Raw genomic sequence first — 13,576 nt, 5'->3', positions numbered from 1 at the left:
TCTTCAAGGCAATTTCAAAACAAGTCTTCCAAGTTTGTACTTTTTTTGTTTTAATTCAATGATGGATATTTTGTAGTTCAGAGAAGAGGTGATAGAGGTGTTCTCCAAGTGATCTTGATGCTGAGTGTCTCCTCAGGAGATCCAGACTGACCCTGGATGATCAACCTTGCTCCTCACCCCCCAACCTCACCAGTTCTGACATGGCCCATCTTGGACTGACAGCTGATGCAAATCCAAACACACTTTGGGACCATTAAAACACAGGAAAACAAATTATTTTCCTTTCTTTTAATTGTCTTCAAGTCATCAAGATTTCTACAGCTAATTGGAGTTGTTTTGTAGTTTAGCTAAGGAGGAAGATTTTAAAGTGGACGTCACGAAAAAAATATATTTTTTGAGGAAAGAATGATTTACACAGAGCCTTGGGTCAGGGTGCAAAGGATTTTGATCCAAAGACAAGGAGGCAAAAGACATTACTAGCACTTAATCATTGAGTAATTGAGCAATTATCAAGTGATTCAATAGCATTTGCTACAATTTTAACAGTGACTGAATTCTAGATTCACAATAACAACATTCACACCACAGTCAATTCACACTCACACCCAGGCAGAGATGTGTGGACACATCAATAGCTGGGTGTGGAAAGGTCCCTCTCCCAAATTCTCCTTCTTGTCAGGGAAACACTCCCACAAATCCCTTTGTGTTTGCCAACAGACAAGGGTCACAGCTGGAGGAGTGTTTGTTGAGGGGCATCAGAATTGTCCTGGGCATCAGCGAGGGTCTTTGGAGTGTTGGAAACTGGAGGGTTCCCGAGCTGGGAGAGGCTGCCAGAGGTGTCCCACTGAGAGGGAGGTGCTGGGGAGCTGCCAGGGCCTCCCTCAGCCCCGCTGGTTGTGGGCTCCCAAGGTGACTGGCTTTAGTTATCTGCTGAATTTCCATCCTGGTGTCAGGAATGACTGGAGTTTGCAAACTATTTGGGAATCGCATCCAAACTCTTCTATTTGTGTTACGAGTCAGGTAGGGAATTTTCCAAGGTGTTCAGGGGATGACTGATTATCCTGTGTTCCCCAGTTCTTACACTCATCCAAGTCAGCTGGATGGTTTATTGACAATGTGTCCCGAGGGGCAGCACCTCCGATGCCATAGAAATTGAGCTCAACCAGAACAGGAGCTCATGGAACTGAGTGGCCATTGGGACACTGCAGGGCCTCCTGGAATCCAGGGGCCGGTGGGACACTGGGGAGCCTTTTGGAGCCAAGGGAACCCTGGGATATTTTGGAACATCGTGGAATCAAAGGTCCATTGTGACACTGCAGGGCCTTGAGGAACCAAAGGAATCCTAGGGCATAGTGGAAACTCATGAAATCATCAGGGCCATTGTGACACTTAGAGGCCTCATGGAACCAAATGAACCCTGAGAGTTTTTGCAACCTCATGGAATCAAGGGGCCATTTCTGGCAGGATGCTCTGCTCTGATAATACCTAAAAACTGTGGTTTAGCAAGCTCTCTGTGGTGAGTTACTGCTGGTGTCAAGGTGCTGTTTTTAATGTTGAATTAGGATAAACCCAAAATGCTTCTTGAAACTTCAAACACACATCCTGCTTTTTGAAGCAAGATTTGACAGATTAGCTGCTCCCTGGTCTGCAAATATGTCTGGCAGTCAAACCCTTGATAACTATAAAAGCCCCGTCCAACTGCCATGGGGCAGATTCTTCCACAGACTTCCTTGAAGTGTGTGGAGCTTCTGCCATGAAGCAGGGACAGCTCTTCATGGTCACTGCCCAAGGGTTAAGTGAAAGAGAGAGAACTACCCCCTGTAATTGTGGGGTGAGTTACCTCAATCTTTGCTTCAGGATTGTTTCTTTTTGCTGGCTTTGATCTAATTGCTTTAATAGAGTTACTTTGATAGACTCCACTGTCCTATCTTACACTATACTGCTAGGGGGTTTTTGCTTTTATACTGTGCAGTAAATAATTCTCTTTAAGATCTTTCATCTGTTCACTTGTCTGATCAATTGTCTGTTCATTTGTCATAATAAATCATTCATTTTATAGGTATATTTCTGATTTGCCATCACTAAAACCTGCAGGACAAAGTGATTGAACCACACCTCTATAATTCCTTCAATTGAAACCAAAATCTGAGCCTGAGATTGGATCCAGCCACCCCCAGGCTCCTCTCGAGAAGGAATTTAGAAAGCAAGGGGGTCCTTTGTGCACCTCGTAGCTCAACGAGTTTAGCACAGAATCCCCCTGCACACACACAAACACACAGGCATGGGAATCTACACACACACTCCTGTTCATCCCTACACAGACATAACCCAGACAGACTCACAGGGGAACTCCACACACCATTCCCACATCACAACATGAGAACGGTTAGAAAAACATAAAATATGTACACCAACCATCACTGCACTGCAGCATTCACAGGATGTGACACCTGTGTCCACTTTTGAAATGTTACAGCCATTCTACACAACCTTTATTTCTTGTCAGCTGAGTATTCTATCAGCTGCATTCTAAGATGAAACTCCAGGCACATGAACAGCTGAATTTGTTCCACATTTAAACGCTGTTGCACATTTTTAAATGGAGAAAGTAGGGAAACTGCTCAGTGTTCAAATGAATGAAACACAGTGAGCCACAAAAGGCAAAAGTACATAGTGTGCAGCAGCTTTCTGGAGTTACAGATCTGAACAATTTTTTATGTTTGGCATTCAGAGACCATGTTTACATTTATTAAACTACTCTCATTCTGCCTCCCCACCCCCCTTTTTTGAAGTGTTTCAATTGCCTTTCCTTTTCCAACAGCTGTGATAACTGTTAAAACAGTCAGTAAAATTAAGTCCCCTCTATAATCCTTTAGTCAATGTTACATTTTAATCAGAGGTTAAGGGAGATTTCCTGTTATGAACGTAATGATCATTTTAAAATTATTAAACCAACATATATGTCAAAATGGCCAGACATAGTTATTGCATCTGTTAGCTCATTAACTATTAGTAATTATTAGTGCTATTGTTATTGCTGAAAGAGCAAAAATTCAAGAGTGCAGCTGGCTTTAAGTTATTGCATTCTTTAACATGCTCTGCCTGAAAATCAAAGCATACCTAGTGATGGTCAGACAGATGTCTCTGCACTCTCAAAATGTTCAGACAATTTTTAGCTCGAATCCTCTCTCCCCTCACCCATAACACAAGAACTGCAGAAACTACAACACCTATTTCCTATGTCCTTATGCTCACATGTGCATATGCATGTCACAATATATAGTCAAATCACAATTACTATGGATATTATTAATGTGTCAAACTCTGGGGTTTATTAATTGAGACAGAGAAGCAGATATGTTTCTGAATGTTAGTTCTTTCTCTGTCTCCATTCAATCCCACACGCCTCAAGCCCTGCACTCACACAATATACTGGGAGTGTTTTAAGATGGCTTTTAATTGAGCCAAAGAGGAAGAAAAAAATTAGTTTGAATCTTGCACCAGAGCCAAAAAAACATGTGCCCCGATTTCACTGAAATGCATCTATTCTACGAGGCTTATCTAAACTAATCCTTCAAATTAGCTGTAAGAAGGTACATTCAAGAAAGCTCCTTTGAGGGGACTGGATGGGACAAAGTATATCCCCTCCCCCCCCCCAAAAAAAAACACCAAGAAAAGTCCAACTTAACACCCAATTTATTGTTTCTTTATATATTTTAAAAAAAGTGTCACTGTAGTAAATGCTTCAGAAACTGCATTCTTTCATTCTTCCCGGATCATTTCAGCACCGTGGGATCGCCGCCATTCCCTTTTCCTGCCTGGCTCAATTCCCCCCAGCCCTGCGCTGTGCAGGCAGTAAGGACAGCGAGTGGGCAGCTCCCTCTAGCACACTGTCACCTCCCGAGCAGCCTCTGCGCCGCTGCGGCCGGGGCGACGCGGTCCCTGCTCTTCCTGGCGGTGCAGGGAGAGCGGCTCCGGCAGGCAAAGTTCTCCCCAGTCCATGTGCACCCAGCCTTGGAACAAAGCCTTGGAAATCTTTTATCCATACACGGGATGACTGGAACCATCACTTACATCAGGGTTATCTCTACGTGCTGTCTTTATGCCCTCTGACATCTAATGCATGGTTTTTAAAACAACAGATTAAAGGGGTTGCACTTTTTAAAGGTGCAAGGAACACTCAATTCAACCCTCGCAGCTGAATAAATAACACCACAATAAATACCGACCTCAGAAAAGAATCTCTTTTAAGTCCTGAAAACCAGAAGAGGGACTTTCCACATGGGTGTCCTGTCATCCGGAACTAATAGGGAAGAATTCAATAGAATAAAGAAGTCTATAAGTGTTCTGTCCAAGATCAAGGTGAGATTCTCTCTCTTCTAACATTTCACTGAACTAGGAAGCAAGAATTTGGCACAGAATCAATACCAGAGAAAAATGAGACCAGTGAAAGATCCTGAGCTCAGGAGAACCTGACTGTGCTGGGGAATCAGAGCTTTCACCCTGGGAAATGAACTACTCTGAAAGAGTGGGAAGAAACCAGGAACAAAGGTTGAGTTCAAATGCTCCAGAGTAAACAAGTCCTTCCTCACCAAAAGGTCTGAGCTCCCCTTAACTCATCTCTAGACATCCATGGAAATAAAAGAGCCTGACCTTGAACTCAAGGGAAACAAAGACAAATTCCATGGCTTTAGCTGGAGCAAGGTTGGGGGAGGGATGTGTCACATCTCTATGACATCACATGCTCCTCATGACATCATATCCTTCCTGTGACATCATATCCTTCCCTATGACATCACATCTCTCCTGTGATACCATATCAATCCCTGTGATGTCAAGTCCTCCCCTGTGAAATTACAGCTCTCCTGTGACATCACAATTCCTCTATGACATCACATCTCTCCTATGATGTCACATCCATAATATGACATCACATCTCTCCTGTGATATAATATCATCCCTGTGACATCACATCCTCCCTGTGACATCACAGCTCCATTATGACATCACAGCTCGTCTGAGACATCACATCTCCCCTATGACATCACAGTCCCCCTATGACATAACATCCTCTCTGTGACATCACAGCCTCCCATGTGATATCACACCTGCCCGATGACATCACATCTCTTCTATGACGGCACATCCATTACATCATGTCACATCTCTCCTGTGATATCATATCATATCATATCATCCCTGTGACATCACATCCTTCCTGTGACATCACACCTCCCCTATGATGGCACATCCATCATATGACATCACATATCTCCTGTGAGCTCATATTATTCCTGTGACATCACAGTTCCTCTGTGACATCACATACTTCCTGTGACATAACACTTCCCTTATGATGTCACACCCATCATATGACATTGCATCTCTTCTGTAATATCATATCATCCCTGCGACATCACATCCTCATCTATGACAGCACATCCTCCCCTATGATGTCACATCTTCCCTGTGACATCACATCCTTTCTATGACATCACACCTCTCTAGTGATATCTATCATCTATGTGATGTTGTGTCCTCCCCTGTGACATCACATCTCCTGTATGACATCACACCTATCCATGACATCGCAGCTCCCCTGTGACATCACATCCATCATATGACATCACATCTCTCCTGTGATATCATATAATGCCTGTGATGTCACATTCTCCCCTGTGACATCACATCCTTCTTGTGACATCACATGTCCCGTATGACTTCACATCCATCATATGACAGCACATCTCTCCTGTGATATCATATTATCCCTGTGACATCACGTCGTGCCCTGTGACATCACATCGTCCCTGTGACATCACATCTCCTCTATGATGTCACTCCTTCCCAAGACATTACAGCTCCCATGTGACATCACATCCTTGTTGTGACATCACATCTCTCCTGTGATATCATATCATCCCTGTGAAATCCCGTGCTCACCTGGGACATCACACCTCCCTTGTGACATCACACCCTTGTGGTGACATCACACCCCTGTGGTGACATCACATCTCCCTTGTGATATCACATCCTTGTTGGGACATCAAGGCTCCTCTATGCCGTCACATCCATCATATGACATCACATCTCCTCTGTGACATCACATCCAGTGACATCCAGATCCATCCCAAGGTTGGGGGGGTGTGTGAGACAGGCAGAACCACAAATGCCTGCACAGCCCAGAGCAGTCAGTGTGGGGCTGTGCTTGCTGCTGCAGAGACCCCCAGGGAACAAACCCAGGCAGGAGTTTGGGGGACTGTGTGTGTGTCCCTAAGGAGGACACTTGCCTTATTATTGCTTATTGTTTGTAATATCTTATAGACCTATCACACAACACCTAAGGATGGATTCTATAGAATATGTGCCATAGATATTTGGGTTGGGTCTGGCTGAGCTGCAGTTCAGTTCCCCACAGCAGCCCTCCCAGGGCTGGGCTTGGCATTGGCAGCTGGAAGGGGGTGGAAAACACCCCAGTGTTTTGGCCACTGCTGAGCACAGCACCAACACTGGGACATTCCTTCCTTAGCTGAGGGCAAGAGCCTGGCAGGGGACCCAAGTAGGCCAGCTGAGCCCAACTGACCCAAGGGACATTGCAGACCATGGGAGGTCAGCTCAGCTCTAAAAGCTGAGGCAGGGAGCAGGAGGGGGGCATTCATTGTCTAATGGCTGCCTGCTGAGGAACCGTCCCGCGGACCCAAGCCCTGCTCCTCGGGAGTGGCCGACCATGGCTGCTCATGGGAAGCAGAGAACAAACCCTGCTGTCTTTGGCTTCTGTGTGCACAAGTTTTGTTCTGCTTTTTGCTTTAAATAAACTGCCTTATCCCAACCCACTATTTTGTTTTTCCCACCTTACTCTCTCCCATGTCCTGTTGGGAAGGGGAGTGATAGAGTGGCTGGGAGGGCACCTGGTGTCCAGCCAAGGTCAACCCACCACACACCTGAACACTTCCAGAGACTGCACCACCTCCCTGGGCTACTTGTTCCAACAAGCCCAGTTCCCTCAGCCGTCCCTCAGCAGACATGTTTTCCAGAGCCTTCCCCAGCTCCGTTCCCTTCTCTGGACACGCTCCAGCCCCTCCAGGGCCTTTTGGCACTGAGGGCCCAGAACTGGACACAGCACTCCAGGTGGGGCCTCCCCAGTGCCCAGCACAGAGGGGCAATCAGTTCTCTGCTCCTGCTGGCCACACTCTTCTCCACAAAGGCCACGATGCCCTTGGCCTTCTTGCCTGATCCCCTGGTTGTCCTGCCCGTGCCATGGGATGGCACTGAGGAGGATCTCCAGCATGGACTTCCCCGGTCCTGAGGTCAATGGGACAGGCCAGGAGTTGCCCAGATCCTCTTTTTGGCCCTTCCTGGTGATGGGCATCCCATGTGCTTGTTGCCAGTCAGCTGGGACTTGTGCAGTTGTGCAGCACTGCTGGGGAATGAGTGAGAGTGGCTTGGCCAGCTCTTTCTCCAGCTCCCTCAGGACTCTTGGCTGCATCCCATGTGGGCCCAGGCACTTGGGGGGGTCTCACTGGCAGAGCAGGTCACTGACCATTTCCTCCTGCATTGTGGGGGCTTCACTCAGCTCCCCATCACCAGCTTCCAGCCAAAGCCTGCCGGCCAGGTGTCCAAAGGGTCAGTTCTGCTGCCCCCTCCTTCCTTCCCCCACAATGGAAAACTCCCTCATTTTGGGTCCCTGTGCCCCAGATGGCTCCGACCACCACCTCACCCACCAGTCTCACAACCATGAAATGCTTTGCCTTGGGAGGGGCCTTAAAGAGCATCTCAGCACCCTCAGAGTCGAGAATTCCTTCCTTCTGTCTCCTCCAACCCTTCCCTCTATCTGTGTGAAGCCACTGCCCCTTGTCCTGTCACTCCAGGCCCTTCTCCAAAGTCTCTCTCCATCTTTTTGGTTGGCTCCCTGAAGGGAAGCCCTGCAAGGCCACAATTTGGTCACCCCAAAGCCTTCTCTTCTCCAGCCTCAACAGTCCCAATTCTTTCAGCCTTTCCTCACAGCAGAGCTGCTCCATCCCTCTGATCCTCTTGCTGCTCCCCTCTGCACTTGCTCCAACAGGTCCATGTCCTTCCTGGGCTGGAGCCCAGAGCTGGAGGCAGCTCTGCAGGTGGGGCAGCATTACAGCCACGCATGTTCCAGCAAGGACATGGTGGGACCTCAAGGAACCAAGGACCATTGTGACACTGCAGGGCCTTCTGGAGCCAAAGGAGCCCTGGGACACTGGGTAATCTCATGGAATCAAGGCAGCACTGTCACCCTGGGAAAGCTCCTGGAATTCAGGGCCCATTGTGACACTGCAGCTCCCCATGGAACAAAAGGAACCCTGGGATGCTGCAGAAACTCATGGAACCAATTGGGACATTGAGGGGGCTGATGGAATCAGGAGTCCATTGGGACAATCCAGGGCCTCATGAAATCAAAGGAATTCTGGCACACTGTCAAACCTCCTGCAACCAAGGGTTCCTGGTGACATGTGTGTCCTCCTGGAACCAAGGGAGCCCTGAGATATTTCTGAACCTCCCAGAATCCAGGGGCCATTGGGACCCTGCAGAACCTCCTGCATTCAAGTGCTCCTTGTGAAACTGCAGGCTCTCCTGGAACCCAAGGATTCCTGGAACACTGCAGAGCTCACAGAGCCAAGGGGCCACTGTCCCACTGCAGCTCCTTCTGAAGCACAAGGGACCCTGGGACAATGGGAAATCTCTGAGAATCCAAAGGGCATTTGGGGACTGCAGGGCTTCATGGAACTAAAAGAACCTTTGGAGACTGGGGAAGCTCATGGAATCCAGGGGCCAATGGGACATGTGGGGCCTCCTGGAAGCAAAGGAACCCTGAGAATTTCTGTGGGAACAAGTGAAGGCAGCAGCAGCTGCATTTAGTTAATCAGGATCCAAAAGGAGTGTTTTGGCCTTGACTGGTGTTTTCCATCCAGAGAGTGCTGTTTGCCAAAGTGGAAACCACTTGGAACGCTCTGCATGGCAGCCTGTGTTTTTCTCTGGTGGCTGAACACAGCCAGCACATGAGGGGAGGGGAATGTGTAGGATCAGGGCACTGCTTTGGGGCCATGCTGGGAATTCTGATGGACTAAAAGACAAAGCCCAGGCGCTGTTTCCAAAGGAACCCCAATGAAAGGGGGACACTGGAAAGATGGGCGGACAAGTCCTGCAATGGGACTCCGTGGTTGCAGCCTCATTTTCTCCTTCAGGACCCATAGGAGAGAGGGCAAAAAGTGAGGGGTTGGGACCCCTAAACTGTTCAGGGGGGGAAAATGGGGATTGAAGGGACAATGGGATAGTGGGAGGAACAGGGAGAAGGCTGGAATAGGGGGGATGGTCTGGCAGGTCCGTCAGTCCCATGGGGATCTTTGGAAACCGGGGGATTGGGAAAGGGGGGTGGCCCCCTGAGCTCCCAACTTCCTGTGGGGTGCTGGGGGCTGCTGGATCCAATCTCAGCTTTGGATTATGCCAACAGCTTCAATTTAGAGGAATTACAGAGGTGTGACTCAATCACTTTGGTCTTCCAGGTTTTAATGATGACAAATCAAATCTATTGATAGAAAGAAATTATTTAGGGTTACAAATGATCAGACAAAAGATCTTCATCAGAATTATTTACTGCACAATACAAACACTAAAACTACCAGGAATACAGGATAAGATAGGACAGTGCTCTACACTAAAGCAATTGTTGAAGCAATTCTACTCAAGCTGGCACAAAAGCAATAATTCTTAATTAGAGATGGATGGAACTCCCCGAGATCAACGCTCGTGGGGAGATCTCTGCTCTCAACCTCCAGAACTGACCTTGGGGGGTCCCCAGCCAAGGCAGGAATCTCCACAAACCCTCCCAGAAGACTTCTGTTGGAATAACCTGCCCCTGGGAAAGGGGACTGGCCCTTTGTGGTTGAAAGGGTTGGACTGACAGTCACTGCACTCCAGGGGTTGCGTCACCATCAGGGGCTTCATTCAGGGTGGAAGCAGTGGTCGAAGCTCTTCCCGCAGTCGGGGCAGTCACAGGGCTTCCCTTACTGGTGGGTCCGTTGGTGTCTGGTCAAGTCAGAGCTCTTAGGAAAGCTCTTCCCACACTCCCCACACTTGTAGGGCCTCTCCCCGGTGTGGATGTGCTGGTGTGTGACAAGGTGGGAGTTCTGCTTAAAGCCTTTCCCGCAGTCAGAGCAGCGGAAGGGCCTCTCATCCGTGTGCGTCCGCTCATGCACGAGGAGATGTGAGCTGGTTTGAAACCTCTTCCCACATTCTAAGCACTTGAAGGGTTGTTCCCCAGTGTGGATGTGCCGGTGGGTGACGAGGGTGGCGTTCCGCTTGAAGCCCTTCCCGCAGTCGGTGCAGCGGAAGGGCCTCTCATCCGTGTGTGTCCGCTGGTGCAGGAGGAGATGTGAGCTGGTCTGAAACCTCTTCCCACATTCCAAGCACTTGTAGGGCCGTTCTCCAGTGTGGATGCGCTGGTGTTGGATCAGGGTGGAGCTGACCCTGAAACTCTTCCCACATTCCCCACATAAGTAGGGCCGTTCCCCAGTGTGGATGTGCTGGTCTTGGATCAGGGTGGAGCTGACCCGGAAACTCTTCCCACATTCCTGACATGGGTAGGCCCATTCCCCAGTGTGGATGTGCTGGTGTCAGATCAGGTCAGAGCTGACCCTGAAACTCTTTCCACATTCCTGACATGGGTATGGTCGTTCTCCAGTGTGGATGTGCTGGTGTCTGATCAGGGTGTAGCTGTCCCTGAAACTCTTCCCACATTCCTGACATGGGGAGGCCCGTTCCCCACTGTGGATGTGCTGGTGTCGGTTAAGGTTGGAGCTGTCACTGAAGCTCTTCCCACATTCCCCACATGTGTATGGACGTTCTCCAGTGTGGATGTGCTGGTGGCTGAGGAGGTAGGTGCTCCTCCTGAAGGTCTTCCCACATTCCAAGCACCTGAAGGGCTTCCCCCTGCTGGGAGGCTGCTCAGGGACCACCAGGTCACAGCTCCCCATCAAGCTCCGGCCGCCTTCCCGGCACAGGCTGGCTCTTTCCTCCTCAGAGCACCCTGGACTGGCTTTGGAGCCCCTCCTGTGGGGGGATCTCCGGCCCTTTTCCTCCCCGCTGCCTTCCTGCGCCGTGGAGCCCTTCAAAACGGCCTCTCCCACCAGGGTCTCACGGGGGGATTTGTCCTCTGGGCTCTCCGTCCTCAGCTCGGGGCCTGGGGCAGGAAGCAAGAAGGACAGGGAGGGGATTTGCCTCCGACCCACAGGGAAGGCCAAGGACATCCCCCCAACTCCGGCCCCGGCAGGACGGCGGCGCCAGCGGGGTTGTCCTGCAGCCGGGGCCATGCTCGGCTGACAGAGCCAGCACAACACCCGCCCAAAGGGACACTGACTTCCTCCTCACCTGCCTGGGGGGCCCAAGGCATCTTCCTCTTCCTCGCAGCCTCCTCCTCCATCCGCCCAAGCTTTGGGAAGGACAAATCCTGATGGGGGGAAAACAAGGGCTGAGCACGTTGGCTTGGGGGTTCCTCCAGCCCAAGTCCATCTCTAGAACTCAGCAGGCATCCTGTGTCCATAAAAACCTCCAAACACTAAGATTGAGCCCAGAAAAACCCAAACCACAGACATTCAGGTAAAAAACTTTTCAGAAATAGTGAGATGAACCTCCCTTCAAACTGCAAAACATTGTGATTCAGCCAAAAAATACTACAAAATATAAAGATTCAGCCCAAAAAATCTCTCCCAGAAGTTCCCCCTCTCTTGTCTCTCACCTCTGGGGCTTGGAGGGTCTCCCCTGTCTGGGATGCTGAGGGTCCCACTTAGGGATGCTGGGAGTGTTGGGGGTCCCAAGGTTCCCTTCTCCTCAGACTCTGGCCTTTGGAGTGCTGCAATCCCAGACATTCCCCCTCTTCAGGTTCTCCACTTTGTTGTTCCAGGGATCCCAGGGGACCCCACTGTCCAGGCTTCCCTTTCTCCATGCCCCCCATTTCAGGCTCCCGGGGGTCCCGAGGTTCCTCCCTCTCCGTGTTCCCCCCTCCAGGCTGCCGGGGGTCCCCCAGCTCCGCCATCTCCCCGCTCCGTCCTCCACACTCAGCAGCTCCCGGGCTCCACACCCACCCCCGGCACTCCCGGGGGGCCCCAAACCCGCTGTGTCCCCCCCGCCCGCACCGGGCTGACAATGGAGCCGGCGGGGCCTGACCCAGCAACAACAACCCCCACCGTGGGGGGGACCCGCATCCCCCCACCCACCGCCGGGGCTCTGCCACCAACTGAGCCCGGCACCCCCAAAAAACACCTCCTGCCCACCCCCAAGAGCCCCTAAGGGCACAGCCCTGCACAAGGGTGGCTGTGCTCAAGGAAACCAAACAGCCCCACAGGTGGGGGGACACCAGAAGCTGCCCCAGGGCAACGAGAGCAGGGAGCGGATTGGGCCCCCTGACACGTGGGTGGGCTCTGGGTTCAGCCTGACCAGGGGCAATTTGGCACCAACAGCACAGCCCCGACCGCTGGCTCGGCACAGGGGGCCCGAGCTCCCCCCTCTCCAGGCTCTCGGGGCTCTTGCAGCTCCCCCCTCTCTCCAGCCTCCCCCGCTCTCCAGGGATCAAGACATGGGGACAGAGAGTGACCCCCACGGCAAGCCCGCTCCCGCTCTCCCCCCTCCCCTTAGCCCCCCTCTCCTACCCCTTTCCAATCAGCCTCCCAGATCCTGACTCCCACCAGCTCCATTTGGGGGTCCCACCCGCTCTTTTCGCTTCTCTCGCCCCTTTCCCATCGTGGCCGCTCCGCTCACCCGACAGCGGCAGGAAGGGCAGGCACAGGGACGGAGCAGCAACAGCAACAGCAGGAGAACAATCACCCCCCATCTCGTGGGTGCCCGGGAAGGGGAACTCATCCCAAATATCCTGGGGGGAGTGCTGGGGGTCGGGACATACTCGGGCTGCCAGCACAGATTTCCCTGCAAAGGCTGCAGGGAGTCAAGCTCTGCAGAGGAGATTGTGCCCCATGGATGGGATTGCAGAGGGTCCCTCAGGTCCCCAGCAGAAATCAGCAATCAGGAATATACACAAAAGGCCCCCACAAAGATTTGGGGGACAGTGTCTTGTAGCTAGGGAAGAGCATCATCCCATCAGGGAGGGGCTGGAAAGTGGGAGGTTGCTCCAGGGCTCTGCAAGAGGCCTCGTGCTCTGCTCAGCCACAGCACTGCCTGGTACCAACACCCCCGGCTGCCCCCGGCCCTGGGCAGCTCTGCTGCCACAGGCTGTGCCCTCACCGTGGCCCTGCAATGGCCCTGCCTGTCCCTCACCCGTGGCCCTGCCTGTGGCCCTGTCCCTTGGCTCTCTCTCTGCCAGCTCAGTGTGGGGCACACGGGCTGGGGGTCCCTCCCAAGCCCCCTGGGCAGCCGGCGTTGGCTGGGGGGATGTGAGGGTTGGGCCTGCTCAGCACAGCCCCGGCCTCGTGCCCAGCGCCTCTTTCCTGACCCACACAAGAGCTTCCCGGCCCCCCCAGGGCTCCCCTGCTGCTGCCTCTGCTCCTGGTCCTGCCTTTGCTACTCCCTTGGCTGGGGCAGCGGCTGCAGGGGGGGATGGCAG

General features: G+C 51.6%; 1 pseudogene; it reads right to left on the bottom strand.

Annotated features, from left to right (window-relative positions):
- LOC135405246 (zinc finger protein 850-like) overlaps positions 1 to 11,512 on the bottom strand; it is a 195,080-nt pseudogene extending 183,568 nt beyond the window's left edge.
- Between the last annotated feature and the right edge of the window lie 2,064 nt (positions 11,513 to 13,576).

The sequence above is a fragment of the Pseudopipra pipra genome, chromosome W (assembly GCF_036250125.1).
Source record: "Pseudopipra pipra isolate bDixPip1 chromosome W, bDixPip1.hap1, whole genome shotgun sequence".
NCBI lineage: Eukaryota > Metazoa > Chordata > Aves > Passeriformes > Pipridae > Pseudopipra > Pseudopipra pipra.
This window is presented reverse-complemented; position numbering and strand designations above follow the sequence as displayed.